We start from the raw sequence: 19915 nt of genomic DNA on the forward strand, positions 1-19915 counted from the left end.
CATATAGAAGTAGAACTAGTCTAAATAACAACTCATATAGAAGTAGGACTAGTCTACCTGGTTACACATATAGAAGTAGGACTAGTCTACCTGGTTACACATATAGAAGTAGGACTAGTCTACCTGGTTACACATATAGAAGTAGGACTAGTCTACCTGGTTACACATATAGAAGTAAGACTAGTCTACCTGGTTACACATTAAGAAGTAGGACTACTCTACCTGGTTACACATATAGAAGTAGGACTAGTCTACCTGGTTACACATATAGAAGTAGAACTAGGCTACCCGACAACACATATAGAAGTAGGACTAGTCTACCTGGTTACACATATAGAAGTAGGAATAGTCCACCTGGTTACACATATAGAAGTAGGCCCAGTCTACCTGGTTACACATATAGAAGTAGGACTAGTCTACCTGGTTACACATATAGAAGTAGGACTAGTCTACCTGGTTACACATATAGAAGTAGGACTAGTCTAAATAAAAACACATATAGAAGTAGGACTAGTCTACCCGGTCACACATATAGTAGTAGAACTAGTCTACCCGGTTACACATATAGAAGTAGAACTAGTCTACCCGATTACACATATAGAAGTAGAACTAGTCTACCCGAATACACATATAGCAGGAGGACTAGTCTACCCGACAACACATATAGAAGTAGGACTAGTCTACCTGACAACACATATAGAAGTAGGACTAGTCTACCTGACTACACATATAGCAGGGGGACTAGTCTACCTGGTTACACATATAGAGGTAGGACTAGTCTACCTGGTTACACATATAGAAGTAGGACTAGTCTACCTGGTTACACAATTAGAAGTAGGACTCGTCTACCTGGTTATACATATAGAAGTAGGACTAGTCTACCTGACTACACATATAGAAGTAGGACTAGTCTACCTGACAACACACATATCTACCTGGTTACACATATAGAAGTAGGACTAGTCTACCTGGTTACACATATAGAAGTAGGACTAGTCTACCTGGTTACACATATAGAAGTAGGACTAGTCTACCTGGTTACAGGACTAGTCTACCTGACAACACATATATAAGTAGGACTAGTCTACCTGGTTACACATATAGAAGTAGAACTAGTCTACCTGGTTACACATATAGAAGTAGGAATAGTCTACCTGGTTACACATATAGAAGTAGGCCCAGTCTACCTGGTTACACATATAGAAGTAGGACCAGTCTACCTGGTTACACATATAGAAGTAGGACTAGTCTAAATAACAACACATATGGAAGTAGGACTAGTCTACCTGGTTACACATATAGAAGTATGACTAGTCTACCTGGTTAAACATATAGAAGTAGGACTAGTCTACCTGGTTACACATATAGAAGTAGGAATAGTCTACCTGGTTACACATATAGAAGTAGGCCCAGTCTACCTGGTTACACATATAGAAGTAGGACTAGTCTACCTGGTTACACATATAGAAGTAGGACTAGTCTACCTGGTTACACATATAGAAGTAGGACTAGTCTAAATAAAAACACATATAGAAGTAGGACTAGTCTACCTGGTTACACATATAGAAGTAGGACTAGTCTACCTGGTTAAACATATAGAAGTAGGACTAGTCTACCTGGTTACACATATAGAAGTAGGCCTAGTCTACCTGGTTACACATATAGAAGTAGGACTAGTCTACCTGGTTACACATATAGAAGTAGGACTAGTCTACCTGGTTACACATATAGAAGTAGGACTAGTCTACCTGGTTACACATATAGAAGTAGGACTAGTCTACCTGGTTACAGGACTAGTCTACCTGACAACACATATAGAAGTAGGACTAGTCTACCTGGTTACACATATAGAAGTAGGACTAGTCTACCTGGTTACACATATAGAAGTAGGACCAGTCTACCTGGTTACACATATAGAAGTAGGACCAGTCTACCTGGTTACACATATAGAAGTAGGACTAGTCTACCTGGTTACACATATAGAAGTAGAACTAGTCTAAATAACAACACATATAGAAGTAGGACTAGTCTACCTGGTTACACATATAGAAGTAGGACTAGTCTACCTGGTTACAGGACTAGTCTACCTGACAACACATATAGAGGTAGGACTAGTCTACCTGGTTACACATATAGAAGTAGGACTAGTCTACCTGGTTACACATATAGAAGTAGGACCAGTCTACCTGGTTACACATATAGAAGTAGGACCAGTCTACCTGGTTACACATATAGAAGTAGGACTAGTCTACCTGGTTACACATATAGAAGTAGAACTAGTCTAAATAACAACACATATAGAAGTAGGACTAGTCTACCTGGTTACACATATAGAAGTAGGACTAGTCTACCTGGTTATACATATAGAAGAAGGACTAGTCTACCTGGTCACACATATAGAAGTAGGACTAGTCTACCTGGTTACACATATAGAAGTAGGACTAGTCTACCTGGTTACACATATAGAAGTAGGACTAGTCTACCTGGTTACACATATAGAAGTAGGACTAGTCTACCTGGTTAAACATATAGAAGTAGGACTAGTCTACCTGGTTAAACATATAGAAGTAGGACTAGTCTACCTGGTTACACACATAGAAGTAGGACTAGTCTACCTGGTTACACATATAGAAGTAGGCCCAGTCTACCTGGTTACACATATAGAAGTAGGACCAGTCTACCTGGTTACACATATAGAAGTAGGACTAGTCTAAATAACAACACATATGGAAGTAGGACTAGTCTACCTGGTTACACATATAGAAGTATGACTAGTCTACCTGGTTAAACATATAGAAGTAGGACTAGTCTACCTGGTTACACATATAGAAATAGGAATAGTCTACCTGGTTACACATATAGAAGTAGGCCCAGTCTACCTGGTTACACATATAGAAGTAGGACTAGTCTACCTGGTTACACATATAGAAGTAGGACTAGTCTACCTGGTCACACATATAGAAGTAGAACTAGTCTAAATAACAACTCATATAGAAGTAGGACTAGTCTACCTGGTTACACATATAGAAGTAGGACTAGTCTACCTGGTTACACATATAGAAGTAGGACTAGTCTACCTGGTTACACATATAGAAGTAGGACTAGTCTACCTGGTTACACATATAGAAGTAGGACTAGTCTACCTGGTTACACATATAGAAGTAAGACTAGTCTACCTGGTTACACATTAAGAAGTAGGACTACTCTACCTGGTTACACATATAGAAGTAGGACTAGTCTACCTGGTTACACATATAGAAGTAGAACTAGGCTACCCGACAACACATATAGAAGTAGGACTAGTCTACCTGACAACACATAGAGGTAGGACTAGTCTACCTGACAACACATATAGAAGTAGAACTAGTCTACCTGGTTACACATATAGAAGTAGGACTAGTCTACCTGACAACACATATAGAAGTAGGACTAGTCTACCTGGTTACACATATAGAAGTAGAACTAGTCTACCTGGTTACACATATAGAAGTAGGACTAGTCTACCTGGTTACACATATAGAAGTAGGACTAGTCTACCTGGTTACACATATAGAAGTAGGACTAGTCTACCTGGTTACACATATAGAGTTAGGACTAGTCTACCTGGTTACACATATAGAGGTAGGACTAGTCTACCCGATTACACATATAGAAGTAGAACTAGTCTACCTGGTTACACATATAGAAGTAGAACTAGGCTACCCGACAACACATATAGAAGTAGGACTAGTCTACCTGACAACACATAGAGGTAGGACTAGTCTACCTGACAACACATATAGAAGTAGAACTAGTCTACCTGGTTACACATATAGAAGTAGGACTAGTCTACCTGACAACACATATAGAAGTAGGACTAGTCTACCTGGTTACACATATAGAAGTAGAACTAGTCTACCTGGTTACACATATAGAAGTAGGACTAGTCTACCTGGTTACACATATAGAAGTAGGACTAGTCTACCTGGTTACACATATAGAGTTAGGACTAGTCTACCTGGTTACACATATAGAGGTAGGACTAGTCTACCCGATTACACATATAGAAGTAGAACTAGTCTACCCGAATACACATATAGCAGGAGGACTAGTCTACCCGACAACACATATAGAAGTAGGACTAGTCTACCTGACAACACATATAGAAGTAGGACTAGTCTACCTGGTTACACATATAGAAGTAGGAATAGTCCACATGGTTACACATATAGAAGTAGGAATAGTCCACATGGTTACACATATAGAAGTAGGCCCAGTCTACCTGGTTACACATATAGAAGTAGGACTAGTCTACCTGGTTACACATATAGAAGTAGGACTAGTCTACCTGGTTACACATATAGAAGTAGGACTAGTCTAAATAAAAACACATATAGAAGTAGGACACATATAGAAGTAGGACTAGTCTACCTGGTTACACATATAGAAGTAGGACTAGTCTAAATAAAAACACATATAGAAGTAGGACTAGTCTACCTGGTTACACATATAGAAGTAGGACTAGTCTACCTGGTTAAACATATAGAAGTAGGACTAGTCTACCTGGTTACACATATAGATGTAGGACTAGTCTACCTGGTTACACATATAGAAGTAGGCCCAGTCTACCTGGTTACACATATAGAAGTAGGACTAGTCTACCTGGTTACACATATAGAAGTAGGACTAGTCTACCTGGTTACACATATAGAAGTAGGACTAGTCTACCTGGTTACACATATAGAGGTAGAACTAGTCTACCTGGTTACACATATAGAGTTAGGACTAGTCTACCTGGTTACACATATAGAGGTAGGACTAGTCTACCTGACAACACATATAGAAGTAGAACTAGTCTACCTGGTTACACATATAGAAGTAGGACTAGTATACCTGGTTACACATATAGAGGTAGGACTAGTCTACCTGGTCACACATATAGAAGTAGAACTAGTCTACCTGGTCACACATATAGAAGTAGAACTAGTCTAAATAACAACTCATATAGAAGTAGGACTAGTCTACCTGGTTACACATATAGAAGTAGGACTAGTCTACCTGGTTACACATATAGAAGTAGGACTAGTCTACCTGGTTACACATATAGAAGTAGGACTAGTCTACCTGGTTACACATATAGAAGTAGGACTAGTCTACCTGGTTACACATATAGAAGTAAGACTAGTCTACCTGGTTACACATTAAGAAGTAGGACTACTCTACCTGGTTACACATATAGAAGTAGGACTAGTCTACCTGGTTACACATATAGAAGTAGAACTAGGCTACCCGACAACACATATAGAAGTAGGACTAGTCTACCTGGTTACACATATAGAAGTAGGAATAGTCCACCTGGTTACACATATAGAAGTAGGCCCAGTCTACCTGGTTACACATATAGAAGTAGGACTAGTCTACCTGGTTACACATATAGAAGTAGGACTAGTCTACCTGGTTACACATATAGAAGTAGGACTAGTCTAAATAAAAACACATATAGAAGTAGGACTAGTCTACCCGGTCACACATATAGTAGTAGAACTAGTCTACCCGGTTACACATATAGAAGTAGAACTAGTCTACCCGATTACACATATAGAAGTAGAACTAGTCTACCCGAATACACATATAGCAGGAGGACTAGTCTACCCGACAACACATATAGAAGTAGGACTAGTCTACCTGACAACACATATAGAAGTAGGACTAGTCTACCTGACTACACATATAGCAGGGGGACTAGTCTACCTGGTTACACATATAGAGGTAGGACTAGTCTACCTGGTTACACATATAGAAGTAGGACTAGTCTACCTGGTTACACAATTAGAAGTAGGACTCGTCTACCTGGTTATACATATAGAAGTAGGACTAGTCTACCTGACTACACATATAGAAGTAGGACTAGTCTACCTGACAACACACATATCTACCTGGTTACACATATAGAAGTAGGACTAGTCTACCTGGTTACACATATAGAAGTAGGACTAGTCTACCTGGTTACACATATAGAAGTAGGACTAGTCTACCTGGTTACAGGACTAGTCTACCTGACAACACATATATAAGTAGGACTAGTCTACCTGGTTACACATATAGAAGTAGAACTAGTCTACCTGGTTACACATATAGAAGTAGGACTAGTCTACCTGGTTACACATATAGAAGTAGGCCCAGTCTACCTGGTTACACATATAGAAGTAGGACCAGTCTACCTGGTTACACATATAGAAGTAGGACTAGTCTAAATAACAACACATATGGAAGTAGGACTAGTCTACCTGGTTACACATATAGAAGTATGACTAGTCTACCTGGTTAAACATATAGAAGTAGGACTAGTCTACCTGGTTACACATATAGAAGTAGGAATAGTCTACCTGGTTACACATATAGAAGTAGGCCCAGTCTACCTGGTTACACATATAGAAGTAGGACTAGTCTACCTGGTTACACATATAGAAGTAGGACTAGTCTACCTGGTTACACATATAGAAGTAGGACTAGTCTAAATAAAAACACATATAGAAGTAGGACTAGTCTACCTGGTTACACATATAGAAGTAGGACTAGTCTACCTGGTTAAACATATAGAAGTAGGACTAGTCTACCTGGTTACACATATAGAAGTAGGCCTAGTCTACCTGGTTACACATATAGAAGTAGGCCCAGTCTACCTGGTTACACATATAGAAGTAGGACTAGTCTACCTGGTTACACATATAGAAGTAGGACTAGTCTACCTGGTTACACATATAGAAGTAGGACTAGTCTACCTGGTTACACATATAGAAGTAGGACTAGTCTACCTGGTTACAGGACTAGTCTACCTGACAACACATATAGAAGTAGGACTAGTCTACCTGGTTACACATATAGAAGTAGGACTAGTCTACCTGGTTACACATATAGAAGTAGGACCAGTCTACCTGGTTACACATATAGAAGTAGGACCAGTCTACCTGGTTACACATATAGAAGTAGGACTAGTCTACCTGGTTACACATATAGAAGTAGAACTAGTCTAAATAACAACACATATAGAAGTAGGACTAGTCTACCTGGTTACACATATAGAAGTAGGACTAGTCTACCTGACAACACATATAGAGGTAGGACTAGTCTACCTGACAACACATATAGAAGTAGAACTAGTCTACCTGGTTACACATATAGAAGTAGGACTAGTCTACCTGACAACACATATAGAAGTAGGACTAGTCTACCTGACAACACATATAGAAGTAGGACTAGTCTACCTGGTTACACATATAGAAGTAGAACTAGTCTACCTGGTTACACATATAGAAGTAGGACTAGTCTACCTGATTACACATATAGAAGTAGGACTAGTCTACCTGGTTACACATATAGATGTAGGACTAGTCTACCTGGGTACACATATAGAGTTAGGACTAGTCTACCTGGTTACACATATAGAGGTAGGACTAGTCTACCCGGTCACACATATAGTAGTAGAACTAGTCTACCCGGTTACACATATAGAAGTAGAACTAGTCTACCCGATTACACATATAGCAGGAGGACTAGTCTACCCGAATACACATATAGCAGGAGGACTAGTCTACCCGAATACACATATAGCAGGAGGACTAGTCTACCCGAATACACATATAGCAGGAGGACTAGTCTACCCGAATACACATATAGCAGGAGGACTAGTCTACCCGAATACACATATAGCAGGAGGACTAGTCTACCCGACAACACATATAGAAGTAGGACTAGTCTACCTGGTTACACATATAGAAGTAGGACTACTCTAAATAAAACACATATAGAAGTAGGACTAGTCTACCTGGTTACACATATAGAAGTAGGACTAGTCTACCTGGTTACACATATAGAAGTAGGACTAGTCTACCTGGTTACACATATAGAAGTAGGACTAGTCTACCTGGTTACACACATAGAAGTAGGACTAGTCTACCTGGTTACACATATAGAAGTAGGACTAGTCTACCTGGTTACACATATAGAAGTAGGACTAGTCTACCTGGTTAAACATATAGAAGTAGGACTAGTCTACCTGGTTACACATATAGAAGTAGGACTAGTCTACCTGGTTACACATATAGAAGTAGGCCCAGTCTACCTGGTTACACATATAGAAGTAGGACTAGTCTACCTGGTTACACATATAGAAGTAGGACTAGTCTACCTGGTTACACACATAGAAGTAGGACTAGTCTACCTGGTTACACATATAGAAGTAGGACTAGTCTACCTGGTTACACATATAGAAGTAGGACGAGTCTACCTGGTTACACATATAGAAGTAAGACTAGTCTACCTGGTTACACATTAAGAAGTAGGACTACTCTACCTGGTTACACATATAGAAGTAGGACTAGTCTACCTGGTTACACATATAGAAGTAGAACTAGGCTACCCGACAACACATATAGAAGTAGGACTAGTCTACCTGACAACACATATAGAAGTAGGACTAGTCTACCTGACAACACATATAGAGGTAGGACTAGTCTACCTGACAACACATACAGAAGTAGAACTAGTCTACCTGGTTACACATATAGAAGTAGGACTAGTCTACCTAGTTACACATATAGATGTAAAACTAGTCTACCTGGTTACACATATAGATGTAAAACTAGTCTACCTGGTTACACATATAGATGTAAAACTAGTCTACCTGGTTACACATATAGATGTAAAACTAGTCTACCTGTTACACATATAGAAGTAGGACTAGTCTACCTGGCCTGCACACAAATGTAGGCCTATAAATGTGCCCATTTGGGGATGTCTGATATTATTTCTGATTGTCTTAATGCACCACCACTGAGTTGTGCAGCCTCTCAAAGCACATTTTTTCTCACCTCAAACAGCAAGTAAACAAAGTCTAATCAAAGTCAATTGCAAAGGAGAATAACTCCTCAAAGTATTTGAAAAATATTTCCAGCTCTTGTCCTTTCGATAACCACTCGGCACAAAAGGGAAAAACGTAATGCGCTGATCCAGTGGAAATGTCAAAACACCTGATTACTTCTTATCCCTTTCACAAATAGCCTACAGCTGTGTCGGTCGAGAACTCACAGGCACGGGAAACCGAGGGCCCAGAATATTTTATACAATGTTTCAAGTTCGTTATGGACAGGCCATGTGATTTATAGGACAGTTATTTGCAATATTTTTATTTGTTGGCTTTATGTAGGCTATTTTTTACATAGGTGGCAATGGCAATAAAAGTTACTTTTAGATTTGTATAATTTTCATTTAGATAGAATGTAGATTAATCACAGACAATGATTTTGAGATACTATTATAAATGAAATGAAACTGTTCCAGTAAAATGAACATATGAAAATCATAACTGTCACCAGATCAGTAGAAATGGTAAGATACATTTGCACTCCAAATGTAGGTTGCTGACTGCTTGTGTAGCTTATTACCAGCAACGTCAGAATGTATGAAGGACAGCAAGAGGAGGTGGTTCAGGAAGAGTTTCTTCTCTTCTGGTTGGGCTGTATTGATGTAATGGCATGAAAATAAATGCTGAATATTATACAATGATTTATCAACAGCTCTAACAATTTGACCCTACAGGAAATCTACACTGGCAATTCTAGAATATACTATATAGCCTAGAAACCTGTTAAACTATCATTATGACATCATGGATGAATTCTAGAATATACTATATAGCCTAGAAACCTGTTAAACTATCATTATGACATCATGGATGAATTCTAGAATATACTATATATCCTAGAAACCTGGTTAAACTATCATTATGACATCATGGATGGCCAGTCCTTGTATTCATAGTGTAGTGAATTCAGGGGGTTGCCCTGAGCTGAACTCCAACCTGGGTCCAGTGACTGTCAAGCCAACACCTTATAACTGTTATGCCAAGATGTCTGAACTTCTTGACGAGGTCGCTAGGTTTTGGGTTACGGTTGATACAATAGCTTTCTCTATTAATTTGAGAGTGGTTACATTTCTCCAGACCCCATACCAGCCCCCATCCCTCAGCTGTTTACCAAACCAAGTCTCTCGGCAGCCATTTTGTTGCTGTTTAAATACTAGGTTGTCCCTTTAAAAAAGCCACACAAGAATCAATCAACCAATAACAAAGCTGTAATTCCACCACTATTTTGCTAATAAGATGATGGATGGGGCTGGAGAAATGTAACTACTTTCAAATTCATAGATAGACCTATGGATGCAAGGACTGTCCATCCATGATATCAACATTATAGTTTTAACTATGTTTTGAGGCTTTACAGTGTTGATTTACATTGTTTCTATACATTGAAGTAAAAAAAACTTATTTGGTGTTCTGATGGGGTACAACAGTTGAACTAAGCTCATGAGGCATGTGTTATATTCTTCAAGAATCAATGGCTATAAATAAATAATTTAAAAATCTAAATATGGATGTGGTAATTGCAGATTTCCCCTTTAACACCACACATCCTTCCAGTGACTGGAGCGAATTTCAAAATTTGCTGAAGCTGGAGACTTATATTTCCCTCACCAACTTTAAACATCAGCTATCTGAGCAGCTAACCGATCGCTGCAGCTGTATATGTACTTTTCTGCTCTTTTGCACACCAGTATCTCTACTTGCACATCATCATCTGCTCATTTATCACTCCAGTGTTAATCTGCTAAATTGTAATTCTTCGCTACTATGGACTATTCATTGCCTACCTCCTCATGCCTTTTGCACACACTATATATAGATTTTCTTTTTTTCTACTGTGTCATTGACTTGCTTATTGTGTTATTGGCTTGTTTATTGTTTATTCCATGTGTAACTATGTTGTTGTCTGTGTCACACTGCTTTGCTTTATCTTGGCCAGGTCGCAGTTGTAAATGAGAACTTGTTCTCAACTGGCCTACCTGGTTAAATACAAAAAGTCTTAACTTTTGACACCATGGCCACCTGGTTAAACTATCATTATGACATCATGGTCACTGTGTTAAACTATCATTATGACATCATAGCCACCTGGTTAAATAAAAAAATAAAACAGTTCAACAACTGCAGAGTTTGTGCCTCTGTTTTTAAGACAGTACTTACTAGTGTTAATCAGGGCCCGTTCATCGTTAGAACCATTGGATGCCTTAAGATGCGTTTGGGAAACCGAGCCCAGATATTCAGTTTCCTCCTCCTCTTCTTCCAATGTGACAGTCATCTCCCCATCCTCCTCTTTCACTCCAAAAACTGCAGCCTCCTCTTTCTCTTCCTCCTCTTCTTTTACTGAAACATCCTCTTCCTCTTTCAATCTGAACGCGTCTTCCTCTTCTTTCACTGTAACGTCTTTCTCTTCTTTTTTCACTGTAACAGCCTCACCCTCTACTTCTTGTTTTACTGTGATATCCTTCTCTTCCTTCTCCTCTTTGACGAGAGCTTCTTTCTCCGTCCAGCAGTCCCTCTCTTCATTAACAAGAGAGTACCTTAGTGACCTCATGGTTGGAGATGTTAGCTAGCTAGGCTAATGCTAACTTAACCAGCACCCTAGATGAATAATAAAAACAATACCGTAAATATGAAATTAAAACGGATAACTAACTAGACGACAGAAGTGGGTTTAAAATACAGTGGCTAATATACACTAAAGCGTCTAAAGAGCTTTATTGGTTCGTATATTTTGGCTAGCAAGCTACCGAGGTGGCTGACGAACTGTTGCTGCTGCTGAAAGAAGCGTTCCGTCCACTAGATTATACGTCACAGTAGCAGCATTGCCTTAAAGTCGCAGACCGCAATCTGCTGACTGGAGTGGGTAACGCAGTTGAGTAAAATGTAAATTTAATTTTCAGACAAAAAATTAAAGGGTAGGATTCAGGGAATTAGCTAGTCCTAAAATATTAATTAGCCCCCCCCCCCTAAATAAATCAATATCAGTCAATATATTTTACTAGGCACTAGGACCGGGGGAGGCTGCTGCTGCGCTAGTGACAGTTAGACTTTCTTCAGCAAAGATGGCGGACAGAAATACTAGGAGAGAGGGGTAACCCTACACAGAACTGAACTGAATCAAAGATGGCGGACAGAAATACTAGGAGAGAGGGGTAACACTACACAGAACTGAACTGAATCAAAGATGGCGGACAGAAATACTAGGAGAGAGGGGAACCCCTACACAGAACTGAATCAAAGATGGCGGACAGAAATACTAGGATGGAAGCAAATGTAAGGGATTATAACGTCATAACTAATCATGCAAAAACATGTACAGTTGACAGGAATGTTAGTTCATGTAGAGACAAACGATTATGCATTTTTTTTTATCATAAAGTTAATTCATGAAAATCGCGATTTAGCCAGCTAGCTGACTAGCTAACATTAGCCAGCTAGCTGACCCAGCTAACATTAGCCAGCTAGCTGGCTAGCTTTATGGGTGTTGTGACATGAGTATGAAATTGTAATTCTGGTTGTTTTAGGGACTCCTGAAACAACCAGCAAACCAGGCGGTTGATTTGTGAAACAGTGGATGTATAGAATCTAGCTAGCTGAAGAATTTACTGCAAATTGAATGTACAATTTTGTAAGCTTTCCTTGCTTATATTTGCTATGCAGATAGATGAAATCACGTAGCTAGCTATGTTCTTTCATATTGTGCAGTGGATGATTAAAATCCCTGTATACCCATGGATGTGTAGCTAGCTATCTAGCCGATCTGTGTATGGACCCAAACGTTTGGTATACATATTAGTTAAGAACCTAGCTATGAACCTCAGCTATCATAGCCAGTTGTATCAACTTCAAAACAGCCTGAATGACATTAATGAAGCCTATGGATTGAGTAGAATATAATATCATGTTGTGCCAAGGATGCAAGTCGTATATACATGTAGTTATTACCATGCATGAGATCCCCACATTGTAGCCTGTACATTTAATATATTCACTGATCATGTACTCTACCTTGGCAAATAAAGGTGCAGTTTAGGTATGAATGTCTTTGAGATGATTTTTCAGTCATATCCAATACCAGGAGAATCAAATTCCAGTCTTTGAATGACACTGTGTCTGCATGTATGTATTACAATTATACATTTCAACAGTGTTTACCAATCTTGGTCCTGGGACATCAATGGTTACACATTGTAACTAATAGACTAGAAACAGAATTTAACTAGTTAATTTATATATACAGAAATATAATGTTAAAAACCAGAACACTACACTTCCTATGCATCATGTAAATACTCCAACACTGGTTCATCTCAACATCTAATGCCCTTCATCTGCATTGATCTGATAAACACAGGATAGGTGGAGTATTTCATCACATTACACTTCATTTCAACCAGTAGAGAATGTGAAACGCTTTATTGAAAAGCTCATTATCCAAGTGTTATAAATACAGGTTCAATCTGTACTTCAATGCACATCTGTTGTGCATTATAAAAACAGAGGAAGAAAGAGGTGGCGAGAGAGGTGTAAAAGACAGAAAGGGAAAGAGGTAAGCACATAGGAGCAGGGAAGGCAGCACATGATTAATGAATCACAGTGCTACATAAATATTCTCTCAGTTCATCACAATTACATAGCAGTGTCTCTAGTCGGCCCACAGGTTATCTTAAAAGAGGGTGAGGTGGCGATGATGGGACTGGGGGTTGGCATCCTCTCACATCAAAACATATCTGCAGACGAGAGACAGATGGAGAGAGAGAGCATGTTTAAGCCTTGTGTTTTTATTCTAACATTGTTAGTCATCAATCAGGAGGTGAAATGCAAAACTGACCTGGGATCATTAACTCTGGGACTACTGCATCTATCTGTATTTCAATGTAAAGCATCTCTTTAATAATACTTCCTGTATAATATAAACTGACCTGGGATCATTAACTCTGGGACTACTGCATCTATCTGTATTTCAATGTAAAGCATCTCTTTAATAATACTTCCTGTATAATATAAACTGACCTGGGATCATTAACTCTGGGACTACTGCATCTCTATCTGTATTTCAATGTAAAGCATCTCTTTAATAATACTTCCTGTTGACCTGACCAAGTGACCTCTCACCTCAGCATGATCATGCTGTGTCCTCGATGTAGCCAGTTCAGATGCAGGAGGGGTTCACCGACACAGCTGATATAACCTAGAGGATTTAGGGAGAAGGGGAGAGAGGGATGAAGTGAAGGAGAGAGACTGTTATTGAGAAAATAAGGTAGTTAAAGTGACAGTGTTCAACAGGAATCTGTGTGTGGCCTCACCTGGTGTCCACACCACACTAAGTGGCTGCAGAGTACTTTATGCTGAAAAACATGAACGGACACACAAGGACAAACAATATAGCGTAGTTATAGAAATAATGAAGTGTCTTACTATTCTCCATGGTTGGCCCTCTTGCCTATTCTTTGAAGGTGGAAGGAGCCACAGTTATACACCTGAGCCTGCTTACTGCACAACACAATCCATCAATCAGATTGATACATGAGTGTGTAGGTGTGGGTTATAGGGTGTCTAATTGTTCTACATTTTTTCAATATGGGTGATTTAAAATAGCCTGTTTTGTTTTTGCACAGACATCACACCCTTACCTAAACAGCACCCTCACCTGAGAAGTAGAAATCAAAGGGAGACACACTAGGAATTGAATAACTGCAGTTGACATAGCTAAGTAAATGGAAGAATACTCTTATTGCAATGTGAATGGCTCTTAAAAGAGCCTTTGGTTGTGCATAGTGTAGTCTATGGTGTTGCCAGGGAACAGCACCCTCTTAAAAGAGCCTTTGGTTGTGCATAGTGTAGTCTATGGTGTTGCCAGGGAACAGCACCCTCTTAAAAGAGCCTTTGGTTGTGCATAGTGTAGTCTATGGTGTTACCAGGGAACAGCGCCCTCGTTGAAGAAGTAGGAGGTGAAGATCTCCTGCACACGGATTGCCTCTCTTGCTGCGTTGTTGGACCCCATCCTTGAAACATCCTGCAGAGCAGCAGACTCCTCCTCTGGGACACGGCGGCGAGCTGCAGATCCCCTCCTGGTCCTCGTGTCCATCCTCATGAAGTTACGCAGAACACAGGTAGCCTTCACACACCTGAATTCCTCCAGGAGGCAGTCCCAGATGACCCAACCTTGCAGTGCCCTACACGGTAACTGTAGGCAATCGTTTTGAAGGAATCTCCAGTTACAAGGCATCTGTAGGAATATGGAAGACAATGTAATTATTAGACTGTTACATCAACAGGTCATTGTGGATTACTAAAGTATAATATCCCTGATAACAAATCATGATAACATTGGATTGATAGATGCATGGGCACACATATGTACATGTGTAGCATGTGACAATAACAGGATCATATCAAGGATGGCATCACAAATGAATACATAAATACCACTTGAAGCTTGATGATGAGTTGATCATTTGAATCAGCTGTGCAGTGCTGAGGCAAAAACAACAATGTGCCTCTGAGTCCCCAGGACTGAGAACCACTGCTCCTCATTGGGACCTCTTCATATGTAGACTGGCTTTCATAGCGCTCTTTATCTGAGGACAGAAAACCTCACAAGAAACACACTTCATTATAGTCAAATTACACCACACTGAATATTATGTTACTATTATCTCTGTCCTCACTTCTAGGGACAGGAACTACACAAAAGTACCTGCCCTATCCAGAATAGCCTCCTTTCTCACTGACAGTTGGTGATGCTATCCTTTCACCCTCTTCCATGGCTGTTAGCTGGCTACCTACAAATGCATTTGGAGTTTGTTTTTTACAGTGATAAATACATCAAGATAGCTAGCTAATATGAAGTTAGGTAGCTGATGATATTTAATTAACTTAGCTAGCTATCTATACAGTCTTTGAAGTTGGCTAGATAGCTAGCTAACCAACTAGATTTGAGTTAGCCTGCACTGTAGCTAGTTAGCTAATAATACATAGATTTTGAAAATGTAAAGAAAAACTATTTACTTACTTGAACAGGTTCTCCCAGCCATGTGGACAACTGGCAACAGGGCAGCAAAGTTTGTCCCCAGAGCGTTTTAGAGGATATTACTATTGAACTATGTACCCATTTAATAACCAGACCTTCATACAAACTTGCTCTGCTGAATTCTTGACGGAGTCACAACGGGCAGGCAGAGCGGCACACAGCAGTTTACCGCTATTTATCTAGTGTACATTCACCCTCAGTCACCTTGTCCTAGAGAGATTTACATGGTTATCAAAACGTCACACCAGGGTGAGCCTAAACAAAACACAGCCCTGTGGGGAAAATGAATGGTGGAAAAACGATGTGAACCATTTCCCTGTTTGACCTGTAGTTGTTATGGATATTATGACTCTACAGCGCCCCCCAGTGGACGGGTCACAATATGTTCCATTGATAAAGCAGACTTAATTTAACCTCCATGACGGGTCACAATATGTTCCATTGATAAAGCAGACTTTATTTAACCTCCATGACGGGTCACAATATGTTCCATTGATAAAGCAGACTTTATTTAACCTCCATGACTGGTCACAATATGTTCCATTGATAAAGCAGACTTTATTTAACCTTCATGACGGGTCACAATATGTTCCATTGATAAAGCAGACTTTATTTAACCTCCATGACTGGTCACAATATGTTCCATTGATAAAGCAGACTTTATTTAACCTCCATGACGGGTCACAATATGTTCCATTGATAAAGCAGACTTTATTTAACCTCCATGACGGGTCACAATATGTTCCATTGATAAAGCAGACTTTATTTAACCTCCATGACGGGTCACAATATGTTCCATTGATAAAGCAGACTTTATTTAACCTCCATGACGGGTCACAATATGTTCCATTGATAAAGCAGACTTTATTTAACCTCCATGACGGGTCACAATATGTTCCATTGATAAAGCAGACTTTATTTAACCTCCATGACGGGTCACAATATGTTCCATTGATAAAGCAGACTTTATTTAACCTCCATGACGGGTCACAATATGTTCCATTGATAAAGCAGACTTTATTTAACCTTCATGACATCTTGTTTTTACATGACGTTGTAGATTGCAGCGGTATATAGTATGTATTTAGGATGTTTTCAGCGTGTTTTTAACCCTTTCAGACAATGGATTAATCGCAATTTTAAAAAACAGTACACTAACATTACACTAAGTAAACTCAATTTTGACAGTCCAAACAAAAACACACATTCTCAGTCAAAAACACAAGTCAGAACACATCCTCTCTATTCTCTCATGTGTTTTCAGGTACTCTGACTGGGAAAATGTCTTTCCACAATGAGAGCAGGGGTATGTCTTCTCCTCCTGTGTATTTGTATGTATTCTTTCATGCTCTTTCAGGTACCTTAACCGGGTAAATCTCTTTCCACACTGGGAGCAGCGGTACATCTTCTTGTGTTCTCTCATGCTGGTTCAGGTTTCCTAACTGGGAACATTGGAAAGGCTTTTTTCCTGTGTGTGTCTCTTATGTGTTTTCAGGCTCCCTAACTGAGTACAACTCTTTCCACACTGGGAGCAGTGATGTCGTCCTGCTGGTTTGGACGTCTCTGAGTCTGGTTCCCCTGAAGGACTCTTCCTGCTGTCAGAAGGAGAGTCTGGTCTCTCTCCTGTCAAAGACAAACAGATTATTTAATTAAACAGACTTGAATGAAACCTCCACATGATAAAACTTCCTATGACGTTTAATCTAGACTAGATCCCTCAATCACCTGAAGTCAGTTTTCACAAGTATTATTAAACCGACTTCAAAATGCAGGTCTCTATGTGCTTCTTAGGATGTCTGTCAGAGCAGCTCATAGATTACTGCACCTGTACATAGCCCATATATAATTTAGCCCAAACAACTACCTCTTTCCCTACTGTATTTATTTATTTAGCGCCTTTGCACCCCATTATTTTTATCTCTACTTTGCACATTCTTCCACTGCAAACCAACCATTCCAGTGTTTTTACTTGCTATATTGTATTTACTTCGCCACCATGGCCTTTTTTATATTTTTATTTTATTTTTATATTTATTTATTTTGCCTTCACCTCCCTTATCTCACCTCACTTGCTCACATTGTATATAGACTTATTTTTCTACTGTATTATTGACTGTATGTTTGTTACACTCCATGTGTAACTCTGTGTTGTTGTATGTGTCGAACTGCTTTGTTTATCTTGGCCAGGTCGCAGTTGTAAATGAGAACTTGTTCTCAACTTGCCTACCTGGTTGAACAAAGGTGAAATAAAAAAATAAAATAAAAAAATGTCCAGCCAGGTGATTCACTTCTAACTTAAGTCTTGCAGGTGTTTACATGGTTTGACACATCTGCCAGGTGATTCACTTCTAACTTAAGTCTTGCAGGTGTTTACATGGTTTGAGACATCTGCCAGGTGATTCACTTCTAACTTAAGTCTTGCAGGTGTTTACATGGTTTGACACATCTGCCAGGTGATTCACTTCTAACCAAAGTCTTGCAGGTGTTTACATGTTTTGACACATCTGCCAGGTGATTAAAAATCTAATTTCAGTACCAGTGTATTATATATATATTTTTCCACCAATGTCATGAAATCCAATTGCAACTCCTCAATGGACTCGGGGGAGAGGCGAAGGTCGAGAGCCATGTGTCCTCCGAAACACGACCCTGACAAGCCGCATTTCCAATCTTGACACACTGCTCGCTTAACCTGGAAGTGATACTGCCTGGATTAGAACCATAAAATGATGCAGCTAATGATCATTAGATTAGAATCAGGGACTGTAGTTAGGCCTCTAGTTTCGCCAATGACAAGCATATCCATTACATGATGCAGCCACCATCATGCTTGAAAATATGTAGTCAGTGATGTGTTGAATTTGCCCCAAACATAACGCTTTTGTATTCAGGATATAAAGTTAATTTCTTTGCCACATTGTTTTTCAGTATTACTTTAGTGCCTATGCAGACGACACACAATTAATCTTCTCCTTTCCCCCCTCTGATAACCAGGTGGCGAATCGCATCTCTGCATGTCTGGCAGACATATCAGTGTGGATGACGGATCACCACCTCAAGCTGAACCTCGGAAAGACGGAGCTGCTCTTCCTCCCGGGGAAGGACTGCCCGTTCCATGATCTCGCCATCACGGTTGACAACTCCATTGTGTCCTCCTCCCAGAGTGCTAAGAACCTTGGCGTGATCCTGGACAACACCCTGTCGTTCTCAACTCACATCAAGGCGGTGACCCGTTCCTGTAGGTTCATGCTCTACAACATTCGCAGAGTACGACCCTGCCTCACACAGGAAGCAGCGCAGGTCCTAATCCAGGCACTTGTCATCTCCCGTCTGGACTACTGCAACTCGCTGTTGGCTGGGCTCCCTGCCTGTGCTATTAAACCCCTACAACTCATCCAGAACGCCGCAGCCCGTCTGGTGTTCAACCTTCCCAAGTTCTCTCACGTCACCCCGCTCCTCCGCTCTCTCCACTGGCTTCCAGTTGAAGCTCGCATCCGCTACAAGACCATGGTGCTTGCCTACGGAGCTGTGAGGGGAACGGCACCTCCGTACCTTCAGGCTCTGATCAGGCCCTACACCCAAACAAGGGCACTGCGTTCATCCACCTCTGGCCTGCTCGCCTCCCTACCTCTGAGGAAGTACAGTTCCCGCTCAGCCCAGTCAAAACTGTTCGCTGCTCTGGCACCCCAATGGTGGAACAAACTCCCTTACGACGCCAGGTCAGCGGAGTCAATCACCACCTTCCGGAGACACCTGAAACCCCACCTCTTTAAGGAATACCTAGGATAGGATAAAGTAATCCTTCTAACCCCCCCCTCCCCCTTAAAAGAGTTAGATGCACTATTGTAAAGTGGTTGTTCCACTGGATATCATAAGGTGAATGCACCAATTTGTAAGTCGCTCTGGATAAGAGCGTCTGCTAAATGACTTAAATGTAAATGTGCCTTATTGCAAACAGAATGCATGTTTTGGAATATTTGTAT

General features: G+C 40.1%; 1 long non-coding RNA gene across 1 annotated transcript; it reads right to left on the reverse strand.

Annotated features, from left to right (window-relative positions):
- Positions 1 to 13579: 13579 nt before the first annotated feature.
- Positions 13580 to 14348, reverse strand: LOC120041726. The gene is made up of 3 exons (XR_005475933.1): positions 14318 to 14348; positions 14015 to 14090; positions 13580 to 13629 (listed from the first exon to the last, which is right to left on the reverse strand). It is a non-coding gene; the product is annotated as an uncharacterized LOC120041726 (long non-coding RNA).
- Between the last annotated feature and the right edge of the window lie 5567 nt (positions 14349 to 19915).

This window comes from Salvelinus namaycush, unplaced genomic scaffold, assembly GCF_016432855.1.
Source record: "Salvelinus namaycush isolate Seneca unplaced genomic scaffold, SaNama_1.0 Scaffold517, whole genome shotgun sequence".
NCBI classification, from domain to species: Eukaryota; Metazoa; Chordata; class Actinopteri; order Salmoniformes; family Salmonidae; genus Salvelinus; species Salvelinus namaycush.